At 52.0% G+C, this 13,671-nt stretch overlaps 2 long non-coding RNA genes across 2 annotated transcripts in view; one reads left to right on the forward strand and one right to left on the reverse strand.

Moving 5' to 3' along the window:
• Nucleotides 1-13,671, forward strand: part of LOC110257431 — a 157,045-nt gene that overhangs the window by 21,147 nt on the left and 122,227 nt on the right. The window lies entirely within an intron of this gene.
• LOC110257356 lies at nt 8,959-12,813 on the reverse strand. The gene is made up of 3 exons (XR_002339850.1): nt 12,044-12,813; nt 10,390-10,468; nt 8,959-9,782 (listed from the first exon to the last, which is right to left on the reverse strand). It is a non-coding gene; the product is annotated as an uncharacterized LOC110257356 (long non-coding RNA).

Here is a 13,671-nt window from a genome sequence, read left to right on the forward strand (position 1 = left end):
TGGCCAGGACTCAGACAAAGGCCTGGAGGCCGGACTGCTGAGGGGCGTCAAGTTACCCCTCGGTAGGCTGCAGCCACACAGGCAGCTCCCCTAGTAGCTTTTCCCCAAAGATTATAATTAAATGAGCCATCAGGGTCCCTGGCTGAGGCCTTGGCAGGAGGGTTTCATTACAGGAAGGACCGCATACAGGGGTTCCAGTCCTCCCAGGGGGCGTGTCGTGGTGATAGCAGTAATGAGAGCGGTAATAATCACCGCCAGCCTGTGGGGTGTTTCCCGCTGGCTGCGCCCCAGGTGAACAAGTCTGTCTGTGCCTCACTTCTCCCGGCAGCCCCGAGAGGCAGGTCTCAAGTCATAACTAGGCAAACGGAGGCTCAGAGACACTTGGAGCCCCCTTCCCACCCAGAGACCGTGCCCCTCATTCCTTTAGCCGAGGGGGCATGAGGTGGTGCAGGGTCATGGGCCTCCTCGCTTCCTTGCCTCTGTTTACTCTTCTGGGAAATGGGGATAAACTCACCTCACTGAGTTGTGAAAATTCGTGAGTAGTGGGTGCACAGGGAGGACTCAGAAAATGCTTGTTCTCTTCCTTTCTTTTTACCAGGATGAATAAAGGCCCAGGCTCTGCCTTTGAGGAGTCTGTAGGACAGGGACAGGAATGCCCAGTCCCTCACCCACCACCTTGTTTGCCACGTGGAAAGGCCTCCAGGGGGCCTTCGTGGAGTGAGGGCAGGCTTTAGAGGAGGCTGTATTGGGGGTGATTTCTCGTAGGGGAGATGGTGAGAATGTGGCCTGGGCAGAAGGGGCAGCCAGAGCAAAGGTCTGGGGGCAGGAGAGACTGTCTAGGGAGCAGTGCAGTGCCTGAGTTAGACTGCTGGGTTAAATTTCAGCTTTATCACATCTCTGTGTGACTTCAGGCGGGGCGCTGGACCTCTCTGGTCTCAGGTTCTTACCCATTGAAAGGGTATGTGAGAAGAAAGTCTCCCTCAGAGGGCTAGTGTAGAGAACAGTGCCAAGCTCGTCCACATTATGTGCCACATAAAGAAAATATTCAATAGATGTTATTTTTACCCATAACCACTTCCTCCAGGAAGTCCACCCTGACCTCCTCAGGCCCCTGAGGCCCCCTGGGCTTCCTCCGTCGCAGAATGTTGCCTTTTCCACATGCCAATCTCCCACCCCCACCTGGACCCTCTGAATGGGGCCCCCGAGAGGTCTGCGTCCCTAGGCCCAGCATGAGCCCAGTGTAGAGCAGCCACGGAGGCCAGGTGTTAGATGAACAGCATCCCTGGGCACCGGTTTTGTGCCAAGTCCTTCAGACACAAGTGTTGCATTTTACATCTCTTTTCTGGAATGTTGGCTTTGCCTAGAATGGCACATAGTAGGCACTTCAGAGGTACATGATGGGATTGTTGAGATGATGGTTCTCGGAGGAAAGAAGGCTTTCTGAGGATGGGGCCATAGCAGGTTGACCTCGTGAGACAATAATAATAAGAAGAAAATAATAATAATAGGTATTATTTACTATGCTCTGAGCTCCACGCTGAATCCTTTTCATTCATCTTCCCGCAGGTTAGTACTATTCTTGGGGGGAGCTGAGGCACAGACAGGTTAGAGTGGATACACCGGGAGTTCCTGTCATGGCTCAGTGGTAATGAATCCGACTAGTATCCATGAGGATGTGTGTTCGATCCCTGGCCTTGCTCAGTGGGTTAAGGATCCGGCGTTGCCATGAGCTGTGGTGTAGGTCGAAGATGCGACTTGGAGCTGGCATTGTTGTGGCTGTGGTGTAGGCCAGCAGCTGCAGCTCTGATTTGACCGCTAGCCTGGGAACTCCCATGTGCCGCAGATATGGCCCTTAAAAGCCAAAAATCAATCAATCAGGTGGATACCCCAAGTCACACAGCCAGTGAATGGCAGAGCCAGGATTAAACCTAAGACTGACTGAGAGGAGCCTGTCCTGAGTCTGTTTCAACACACCTCTTGCTGTTTAGGAGGGAAGTGCTGTTACTGTGCCCATCTTGCAGATGAGGAAACGGAGGCTCTGAGAGGCCCAAAGGGCTGGCCCATGTCTGGAAGCAGAGATATTGGTTGAACCAGAGATGTCCCAGGGAGGGCCCCAGCCTTCCAGGTTAGCAGGCTGAGGGAGGGGTAGCTGTCCCCTGCCTATTAGTGTCTCTGGCTAATACCCCAACCTCTGTTTACCCAGCCTAACACCCAAGAGCTGCCTCTTCCGCCTGCTTGGGAGTCTCCAGTGCCTTCACAATAGGATTCTCTGTCTCTGCAGCTGGTTTTCATTCAAGCCCTTTGTGCTGACGGAAAAAAGAAAAAAGAAAAAAAAAAAAAACTTGACTCCGCCCCTCTCCTTTGCTTCCGAGGGAGAAAGGATCTCAGCCTCTTTTTTCTCTCATCTGGGGCCCAGAGCTGTCCACAGCCTGTCCAGGGTCACACAGCAGGATCAGAGCCAGGATCCTGGCCTTGGACTCCTCATCCAGTGCTCTGCTCGCCGAGTTCCTGCCCCCCAACTTCAGGGCCATTCGCTTCCTCTTTGCTCCTGCATTTGCTCTTCCTGGCTCTGTCTTCTAGGCCTGCAGGGAGCACAGGAGGTGGGACTAATGTTCCCTTGGGCTCACAACATGCTGGGCACTCTGCCATCCTCAAACGCACAGGATCCTCACTATAGCTCTGTAAGACCCTGTCAGCCCACTTAACAAAGAAGGAAACTGAAGCCAAGAGAGGTGGCATGCTTAGGTCCCACAGCTGGGAAATGGCAGAGCTGGGATTTGAACTCGATGCTCCCACAACTGTGTTGCAGCCATATTTGGCACCCTCATTTGGGTCTCATCTGGGAGGCCTGAGACCCAGGGGCGGTGGGGTATCCTAGAGGGAAGTAGGAGCCTGGGCAGGGCCAGGGCCCTGGAGCTGAGCCAGACAGGAACAATGGGTCTTCAGAGATGGTGGTGGCCTTGGGTGGGGCATGAGCTAGAGCCAGGGGCTGCAGGGCAAGGCAGCAGGCAGGTCCAAGAGACCTGGTGCTCTATCCCCTTCCTCTAGCTCCTGGGTCAGGACCCGGGGTCACTTCAGGCACCTTGGCCCCCAAATGTGGACAGACTCAGGGCTCCTGCATGAGGCAGGTGGCAGAGCCAGCCACATGCAACAATAATGGCTAATGACCATACTTCATGTTGATTGAGCACTAACTACTGCCAAGGGCCTTCCTGGGTCTTCACAACCAGCCTGGGATGTGGGACTGTGATTAATGCCCTTTTACAAATGTGAAAGTGAGGCCCACAGAGACCCTTGGCGCTTGCCTAGGGCTGCAGATAGGCCAAGAATTTGGAAATATGGCCCTCAGAGAGTGAGCTGCCTGTCCCAGGAGACATGCAAGCAGAGGTGGTGGGAAGTCCATGGCATTGCACTGGGGACACAGTGGGGAGTTGGGGCTCACTGAGGGTGATTCACTGAACATGGGACTATGGAAGTTGCAAGCTGGGGTATGAATAAGGCCTCCTGGGCTGATGTGGGGATTAAGCGGGTTAACAGGTGTTCTGGATTAGAGATGTGCCTGTTATAGAGTGGGTGCTCAGTGAATGAGAGCACCCGTCATGGAGTGTTTCCTCTCTGCAGAAATAGTAGCGGACACTTATGGAGACTGCCAGGTACCCAGGCCCTGCGTCTGGACGTTTTTGAGCGCTCACTATCTCTCAGCCACCTTGCTGAGTGTTCATGGATTTTTGAGACCCATGATACCTCAGAAGGACACCTGTCATTCTTCTCCCTCTTGGCAGATGAGGACATGCCTGGGAGGCAGTCAGCATGGCTGGGTGCATGAACCTGTGTTTCTCTGCTGTGTGGGCTTGGGGAGCTATTAAGTTCCCTGGGCCTCAGTTTCCCATCTATAGCACCCATGGCATCCTAGTCTTCTAGGTGAGGGTTTAAGAGTCTGCAAGGCTATTTGTTTTTTTCCTCTCAGAACTTGCTGCCCTAAATGAAATCCTCCAAAAGACTCTTTTAAGACGTTCTCATCCCTCCTCCTCTCTATTTTCTCTTATCTCAGCGTTCCTTCCCATTTTCTTCTTATCCCAGTTAGGTTATCTTCCATGCCTGGAAGCGTAAAGATATTTAATTAAATCTTTTTTTAATATATAATGATTTTTATTTTTTTCATTATAGCTGGTTTACAGTGTTCTGTCAGTTTTCTACTGTGCAGCATGGTGACCCAGTTACACGTACATGTATAGATTCTTTTTTCTCACATTATCATGCTCCATCATAAGTGATTAGACATAGTTCCCAATGCTACACAGCAGGACCTCATTGCTTATCCATTCCAAAGGCAATAATCTGCATCTATGAGCCCCAAGCTCCCAATCCATCCCACTCCCTCCCCCTCCCCTTTGGCAACCACAAGTCTACTGTCCAAGTCTATGATTTTCTTTTCTGTGGAAGGGTTCTTTTGTGCCATATACTAGATTCCAGATATAAGTGATATCATATAGTATTTGTCTTTCTCTTTCTGACTGACTTCACTTAGTATGAGAGTCTCTAGTTCCATCCAGGTTGCTGCAAATGGCATTATTTTGTCCATTTTTATGGCTGTGTAGTATTCCATTGTGTATACATACCACATCTTCCTAATCCAATCACCTGTCGATGGACATTTGGGTTGTTTCCATGTTTTGGCTATTGTGAATAGAGCTGCAATGAACATGCAGGTGTATTTGTCTTTTTCAAGGAAAGTTTTGTCTGGGTAGATGCCCAAGAGTGGGATTTCTGGGTCATATGGTATAGTTCTATGTGTAGTTTTCTAAGGTACCTCAATACTGTTTTCTATAGCGGTTGTACCAACTTATATTCCCACCAACAGTGCAGGAGGGTTCCCTTTTCTCCACACCCCCACCAGCATTTGTTATTTGTGGACTTATTAATAATGGCCATTCTAACTGGTGTGAGGTGGTATCTATGGTAGTTTTAATTTGCATTTCTCTAATAATCAGTGATGTTGAGCATTTTTCATGTGCTTGTAGGTCATTTGTATATCTTCTTTGGAGAAATGTCTATTCAGTTCTTTTGCCCACTTTTCCATTGGGTTGTTGGGTTTTTTGCTGTTGAGTAGTATAATTTGTTTGTATACTTTAGAGATTAAACCCTTTTCAGTTGCATCATTTGAAATTATTTTCTCCCATTCTGTATGTTGTCTTTTTGTTTTCTTTTGGGTTTCCTTGGCTGTGCAAAAGCTTGTCAATTTGATTAGATCCCATTGGTTTATTTTTGCTTTTATTTCTGTTGCTTTGGGAGATATTTAATTAAATCTTATAGCAAGAGTCTGGATGTGGGGCTGTTCCAGGATCAGTTAGCTGGGCTCTAAGTTGACTTCTATTCACTTCTCTTTTCCTCATGGGCCCCAGGGGCTGCTGTGGCACCAGACATCACATCCCACATGACACATCCTACTCAGGAAAGGAAGGGGGAGGCTGGCAGGAAAGGGATCTTTCTCATCTAGAATCTTACTCTTATATCAGGCAGGAAAATATTTTCTAAATGTTACAGTAGATTCCTACTGGTGACTCATGTGACAGGGTAGTCATATGTCTACCTTTAAACAGAAAGGAATTCCCAAGACTGACTTAGACCAGTCAAGACACAGACTGTCCATCTACCCCAGAGAAATTTGGGCTCTAAGGTGGTTGAGGCCCATCTGGTATAGCCACCAATTCTAGTCTCACTGACATCACACATCTAGATTGTACAGGTGGGCTTGGATTTTCTGGGACTTCTCTGGCTTGCCCCCTGGACCACTACCTGTTAATTAAGCACTGTCTTTCCAGGCTTGCAGAGGCTGGCCTCCCTGGTTCTCCTCTAACCTCCCCGCCCGTTCTTTCTCAGACTTCACATATGGCCCTTGAAGTGGGGCGGAGCCCTCTTCTGCTTTCACCTGACCCCACGCCTGGCAAGCTCAGCGGCACCACGTCCCTCAGTCCCTATCACTGTGCCCATTGGAGTCTCAGGCCACACGGTCTCCCTGAGCCCAGCTTCTTCCTCCTCTTGGGTCTCTGTCTTGCTCAATTTACCAAATTAGGGAGGTAGATGTCACTTAGTCCCCTGTGTCTTCCCCTGCTCAGAAAATAGCACAGCCGCCAAGTCAAGAGATCAGGTGTTAAGACCCTGGAGTTACTCTCAACCTCGCTCTCTCTAACCCCACATCCCATTCATCAGCAAATCCCATCGGCTCTACCTGCTGACTGTATCCAGAATCTGGCTGATCTCTCTCCTCCTCTGCCATCACCTGGTCCATTCTCCTCATTCTTTCTTCCCCTCCGGCCACATGGACCTTCCTTCCTCCTCAAATACACCAAGCTTTCCCCATTCTGTTTCTGCCTTTGCCCTGTTCGTCATTCACTCTGCCTGAATACTGTTTCTTCTGGATCTTTCTGTAACCTGCTCCTCTCCTCACTCAGGCCTGTGCTCCCTGTAGGAGTTCCTCTATCATTCTGTGTCCCCAACCCTGATTTATATTTCTGCTGGGCACTTGTCATCCTGCCTCTTTCTCCATTTATTTGGTCATTTGTTCAGTGTTTTGTGCTCACCCTGACCCCACCCTGAAATGGGAATTGTCTTATTCACATGGAGCGTGGCACAGAGTAAGTGCACAAAACACTATGTTTGGTAACAGTTTTGGCAGCTTCTTCCAGGGATGCAGCCCGTGGTGACACTATCTAGGTGCTGAGGTAACCCCTGGCTGAGAGCTGAGGGGCCCCTCACAACCCAGGGGCGCTGCCTGGATCTGTGGGGGCTGAGGCAGGGTCCCAGGAGGTGGGGAAGGGATCTCTCAGCTTCTATTTTGCTCGAAGCAAAGGGCAGCAGAGCCCAGACCTTCATCAAAATATTATGGGGCTTTCAAGAGTCTGGGAAGTGACAGTTGGCAGGAACGGAATTTAGGAATTTTCGGTTCACCCTCAGTGCTCCCTTTGGGAACATCTTGTCCAATGGTTTTCATTTTTTTTTTTTTTCTTTTTTCTGAGCTGTGGTACCCATTGTTCAAAAGAAGATCCCATGGTTGTGGCTCACATCACCCCAGGGCAAGCTCTAAATCTGGTTTTTAAGGTGGAAATTGCCCATGGCCAAGTTCCCCTTGGGGATTCCACAGGAAGGACATAACCCTCCCTAACTGAGGCGGATGTACAGTCTCCATAAATCAGCCCACCATCCTCCCAGCGTTGGGTCCTGTCCAGGGAAGGCCTGGCTTGTGTTTGGGGGCTGCAGTGGGAGCAGGGCTGTGTCTGAGCAGACTCAGTCACCAGGGGAACTACTAACCCACATCTCCCCCTCCCAGCATATCCACCAGGCCATCAGTTCTTCTCTCGGAGGCTTTTTATTTTTTGCTGAGCATGTGTAGTTGAATTCCTGTGAAGTGCCCAAGTCGTGACTGCCCTAAATATAACTTAAGTAGAGGAGGTCTATTCTGGTTGATGTTGGAGATGGGAGGTCTCCTGCCTTGACCTCTTTTCCAAGGTAATCCCAAGGCCCATCCCTAGAATACCAGACTCAAGGGAGGCCAGTATGAAAGCCCGTGACTGAGGTCCATCCCTTTGGTTTCCATCCAGGAAAGCAGGGCTCTGAGAGATGAGGGGGACAAAGCTTTGGGGACTAGGTGGGAGGTGGTTGAAGCAGCCATCCTGGAGGAGGGGGTATGGGCAGGGCAGAGGTGGGGCTGGGCCCAAGATCAGAGCAAGATTTGGGAGAGGGTGTTTGGAGGGTGTGACTTGCCTGTAGCTCCATTCATTCTGCATTTATCATTCATTCACTCAACAAACATTAATGAAGCACCTACTCTGTGCCAGGCACTGGGGAGATAGTGATCCCTTCCCACAGGGAGCTCATAGCCCAATGTAGGAGATGGGCATTAATGAAATCTCCCTCAGAAATGTCCCTTTGGGACTGACAAGTATGAGGTAATTTGAGGGCCTGCAATGGGGCAGGGGGGTTGACATGATTGGGTAGGTCAGGAGTTTGGAAGAGAACCAATCTGAGAACTGAGAACTGGAGAGTGAGCTGAGGCTCAGTAGATGAGAAAGGGAGGAACAAATGTGTCAGCAAATGGGCACAGCATGTGCAAAGGCCCTGTGGTGGGACAGAGCAGAGTGAGTAAAGTGAATCTAAAAGACCATGTAGTTGGAGCTGTGAGGTGAGTTGGGCGTGGGGAGTGAGGAAGGCTTAGAGCTGAGCTGCACAGGCTCCATGGGGAGAGTAGCCTGGTCTTACACTGGGGGCATGGGGAGCCTTGGGAGCCTGAGCAGGGAGACAGTGCCTACCTCTGCCTTCCCGCCTGACTCCCGCCTGGCTTGGCCTCTTTTGTGAACTCCCTCCTCGAGTCTCTACCACAGAGCAACTTCTGAAGGTGCCAGGGGTTGAGCCTACTTAGCAGATGAAGAAACTGAGTCTCTGGATCTTCTCATGGCCCCACCCACTTCCTCCTGCCCAGAGAAAAGAGGAACAGGGAACAGACACCCCATGGTCAGCTGGGAAGAGTCTGGGCTGGGAATGGGGAGGGTGGGGCCCTCGGAGGTCCACGCCTGGGATGGGCAGGGGCCCTGCTTCCGTTTAACCACAGCCCTGTGACATATCCCAAAAGGGAAGCAGAGGCTGCCTCTCTTCGTCCCCTGTACCCTAGGGAGGGGGCTAGGGATGCCGGGGGGGGGGGGGCAGAAGCTCGGGGGGAGTCCTCCCTCTCTTCCCCCAGACTACGAGTCTGGCTTCTTGGAGAACTTCAGGGTCAGCTTAACCTAGCTGGGTGACCTCAGTCAAATCTTGTCACCCTGGCTTCCTCCTCTGTAAATAGACGATCAGAACCTCTCCCCAGGCTATTCTCAGGTTTAGCACACACTGGGGACTCGTGAATGGCTGCCCCAATGGTTATTAAATCAGCTAAAGGTGTTTTTTCTTCTGGAAAAACATAGCCAGTTAGACAAAGAACCCATGTATTTGACTTTCAACAGATATATGTTGAACACTATGTTCCAGGCGTTGTTCTGGGTATTGCGGAGATAGCAATGAACAGACCAGATGCAAATGCCTGCCAATGCCCTGCCTGGTCTGTGGCAGACATCAATAATCAATCGTATTCCCACTGAAATCAGAATTTTCCCCAGAACTCTATACTGTTTGGGGGATGGCACTAGAGGGGGACCAACCTGTCATTCTCAGAGAGGGGCAGCAAATGGGGACTTGGAAGATCCCAGTGAGAATTCCCCTTGGTGGTTTATGCCATTTCAGTCTATTTCAACAAACATATATTGCGCACCTGCTGTGTGGAAGGTGCTGGGCACACAGCAGGTGACCAGGTTGGGCACAGTGCTTGCCCTCATGAAGCTGGCATGCTGGTGATGGAGACAGACAGACAAGTAAACAAATCAGTAGATACTTCCAGACATGGATAGGTGCTGCAAAAACATAACCAGAGGGGTGCAGTGGAGGGTGACGGGGCAGGCATCTGGGGTGGCGCATGTGGGCAGCAGGCTCTGGGAGGAGGTTGGCATTTATTGACGACTAATTAATGAGATGCATCCACCAAAGGAAACTATAGGGAAACAGGGCTGTAGGTGGGGGGGAACAGCAAGGGCAAAGGCTTGGAGGTGAGAATCAGGTTGACCTATTTAAGAAGCTTGGAATTCCTGGGGTGCATGAGTGATGGGGAGAGAAGTAGGATATGGGCTTAAAAGGGGAAGGGGCCAGAAGTCCAGATCTTGGAGGTCAGGGTCAGGCATCTGGTCAGGCATATCCTTCCGTCCCTGGAGGATTAAAGCAGGGAGTGACTTAGGTGGGGTAATATTTTTGATCTCTCCAGCTGCCATGCGGAAAGGTTGTGTAGGGGACAAGGGTGAAGCAGGGAGACCAGGTTGGAAACAACTGCAGATGTCCAGGCAAGCGATAATGGTGGCTTGGACCAGGATGATGGCAGTGAACACAGGGCTAGGTGGCCAGGGCTGGCGGGAGGCCCAGGGCTCTGCATTTGGTTTCATTTTTCCTTTTTACACAATCCACTCGGGGCTCTGGGTCACTGGACTTTCCCTAGCACTGCCGGTAGAGTCCACAGCAGGCTGGTGATCTGGCCTTTCCTCCTTCTGGCCCCCTCCCTGCTGTCCTGGACCTCAACTCCTCTTCTCCAAAGACAAGCCCAGCCCAGTTACTCTGTAATTGTCTTTTCCAGAGCTCAGACTTTGTGGTCCCCTCAATATGCTGGGGGCAGGGGGCTGAGAGTCTGATCTGACGGGGTCCCTGATCATAGAGAAATACCCAGAGATGGATTGCTAGAGGGCAGCCTCTTTCTTGGGAAAGTTCCCCTCTGATCCTGACTGTTGCTGAAATAGGGCAGCAGATAACACGTACTCTCCTTACTTATTCAGGCCTCAGGTGCTTGGATTGGCAGTGGTTCGAGAGCGGTGTTGAGCAGGGTTCTGAGACTGCATCTGGGCTCCTAGGAGGGAGAATCATAATTGATTAGTAATGCCTTGTGGGCCCAGGATATGTTCATAAGGCTCATGTTGGCCTAGTCTTTGTGTGTCCAGCGTGCAGTGGGTCCTCAGGCCTGCCCTTTCCCATTGTGGCCCTAAATCTTCAAGTACAATAGATGCTGTTTGGGAAGTTCCCTTGTGGCCCAGTGGGTTATCGGTCTGGTGTTGTCTCTGCAGCAGCTTCAGTGGCTGCTGTTGCACAGCTTCAGTCTTTGGCCCAGGAACTTCCACAGGCTGTGCCAAAAAAAAAAAAAAAAAATACTGTTTGAAAATACCTGTGGACTTGCTTTCATTGTCTGTAAAATGGGGACTTGCTTTCATTATCTATAAAATGGGAATGATGACAACAATGCCCCAAAGAGGCTGGGGGGCTTCCCTGTTCCCTAGTAGTGACTGGAAACAGAGGCCCTGAGAGCTGCATTGTCCAAAGTCACGCAGCTGAGAGATGGCAGAGCTGAGATTTGAACTCAGGGCCCCTGAGTCAGGGAGGGCAGGCGGAACAGTTGGGCTGGGGAGAGGAAGATGCTGCCCGGCTCTCCCTGTGACCCTGGCCCCCACTTCTCCTTTCTGCCCAGTGTACTCAGCACACAGGAAGCCTGGCTGGGGCCTCCCTTGCCCATCCTGTCTGCAGCCGGGTGGACATGGGGTCCTGGCGTCACCCGCCGCCACCCCGGGCCTCCCACTTCCTGTCTTGTGCAAGATGAGGCGTCCCCTGCGTGGAATGGGCAAGCGGCTCTGGCGGATGGGTGGACGGGTGAGTGGGGCCTCTTGGGCAGGGTCACTGCCCGCAGTTACCGCCAGCAGGCCTGGCCTAGCCCCCACCCCTTCCTCCTCCTTCTCCTCCTCTGTTTCCCCAAAGTACAGACGGCCTTGAGCAAGGGCCTGGGGGACCTGGGAAATGTGGGGAAGCCACCCAGCCAATATCTGGTCCCAACCGAGCAGGCCTGGGCTTGGGCTGTTATACGGAGGGTCCCAAACAACCTTGATAACTGTAGTGATAATGGCTTCATTTATTCAGTACTTGTGACACAGGCAGCATCTTATTGAAATGCAAACATATATATAAGCACCTACTATGACTTGCATGTGCCGTTCTAAGTCTTTTATATCTAGTGTCCCATTGAATCCCCACAAAAACCGCGTGAGGTTGTTCTGTTTTTTTAAATGATCCCTTTCTTCACATGAGGAAACTGAGGCTCTGAGAGGTGGAGGAACGTGCTCACAGTCATGTAGCTCAGCCACATCCCACTGAAGGACCTTGTCTGTATCCTGGGGCCAGCACTGTTCTGGAAGTTGGGGAGCCCAGAAGGGAGGTGCAGTTGGCCGCTCTCCACCCCAGGAGCTCATGGCATGTGGGTGGCCTCTGTGGGACTCAGTTTTCCCACCTGTGCCAGCTCTGGTTTCTCAGGCTTATGTTTGTGGGTCAGAGAGTCTGGGGCAGTGCCAGGGTCGGCAGCGTGGAGGGGAGAGAGGATAGAGGACACTTCTGGGATGGTCACAGTCCCGGGTACTCACAGTGCCCGCCTGGGAGGTCATACCTGTGGCCGCTGTCCTGAGTCTCTCTGCCCGAGGGCTTCCTCTGGCTGCAGGAGAGTGAGAGCCTCTCCAGCAGAGGGGGAACTGATGTGTAAAAACCCAGCTTCCTCACCCTGGGGTGGGGCAACACTAAGGCAGCTCTGCCCCTTCTCCCCCAGGTTCCTGGGGGCTGAGCCCACAGCGGCAACCTACTCACCCCCTTCCTTGCCTCACTTCCTCACTCCCTAGTGATGTTTCTGGGATCGTCTCCTAAATAAATGGCCTGCACCCAAACCCTTGTGTTGGGCCGACTTCACCCTCCTAAGCCAGCAGCTGTACCGGTCTGAGGTTAAGAAGTCTGGAATCAGACAGGCCTAGGTTTGAATCCTGGCACTGCCACTGACCTTGCCTGTGACCTTGAGAACCTTCCCCCTCTCTCGGAACTTCAGTTCCTTCATCTATGAAACAGGAACTAAGGACCAGAGAACCAAATGATGACAAGAGGGATGGGGGAGTGTGAAATGATGAGGACCAGCCGCGGGGCCCACAGGTGATGCTGGGTACCATCTCTGAAGGCTTCTAGGTGGGATGAATAGGAGCTGGGTGGTGGTGTAGACAGGGCAAGAGGGAAAAGGAAACAGCCTGGACAGAGGTGTGGAGGAAGAGCTGGCTGAGAGTCCTCTTCAGCCCTGTTTGGCTGGCAGGGAGGTAGATGGGTGGGAAGGACAGACAATTCTGCTGCCTCTGGGGATTCCAGGGAGCCAGGGGGATGCTTAGAGTACAGCAAAGAAGAATGAGTTCCTTCACTGGGGGTGAGAGGTTGGGGGGGGGGGTCCAAGGGAGCTGTATCTGCAGGGCTTTCGCCAGGGAGATAGCATCTCGTTCCTGGGGTCCCAGATGCTAGGGCCACCTGTCCGTGGGGTCTCTTCACTGATTCTGTGCTTGAGGGGTATAGGGGACGAAGTGTTTCTTGCACCATGGGTTGGGCCTTGTGCCCAGGAGGGAACCCCTGCCCTCACCACAAATGTGGGGTCTTCCTTGCTGCAGTGATTAATGGTGACTGCGGCTCCCTGGCTCCCCAGGCTCCAGACCTGGGTTTCCTTCTCCTGCCCCATGACTAGTCTACACGAGCTGTCAGATCTGCAGGGGGCCACCTCCACTACCCCACCCTGGTCCAGCACCACCTTCTTCCGAGAGACCTTTGCGGTTACCTCTTTGTTGGACTTCCTGCCTCTGTTCTTGCCTCCTAAGGCAGAGAGAGTCCCTTAGAACTCAAGACAGAGCCTATCCCTCCTCTGCTCAGAACCCTCCATGGCTCCCACTGCTCTCAGAGGAGATGCCAAAGTTCTTACAGCAGCCACAAGGCTCTGGGGGATCACCCCTCACCACTGCCACTTCCAAGACCTCTCTAACCTCACTCCCTCTTCTACCCTGGCTCACTCGCTCTCCCCCATTTTCTGCTCAGCTGTAGCCACACTGACCTCCCTGTGCCACAAACACACTAACACAAAACTCCTAATTGTGCTGCCTCAGGGCCTTTGCACTTGCTCTTCCCTCTGGAATAGAGAGCCCTCTTCCTTCAGCTCTCCCTGCGGCTCTTCTCACAGTCATCCCTTAGAGAGGCCCTCCCCGGCTAGCCCCTCATTTCTGT

The sequence above is a fragment of the Sus scrofa genome, chromosome 17 (genome assembly GCF_000003025.6).
Source record: "Sus scrofa isolate TJ Tabasco breed Duroc chromosome 17, Sscrofa11.1, whole genome shotgun sequence".
Lineage (NCBI taxonomy): Eukaryota > Metazoa > Chordata > Mammalia > Artiodactyla > Suidae > Sus > Sus scrofa.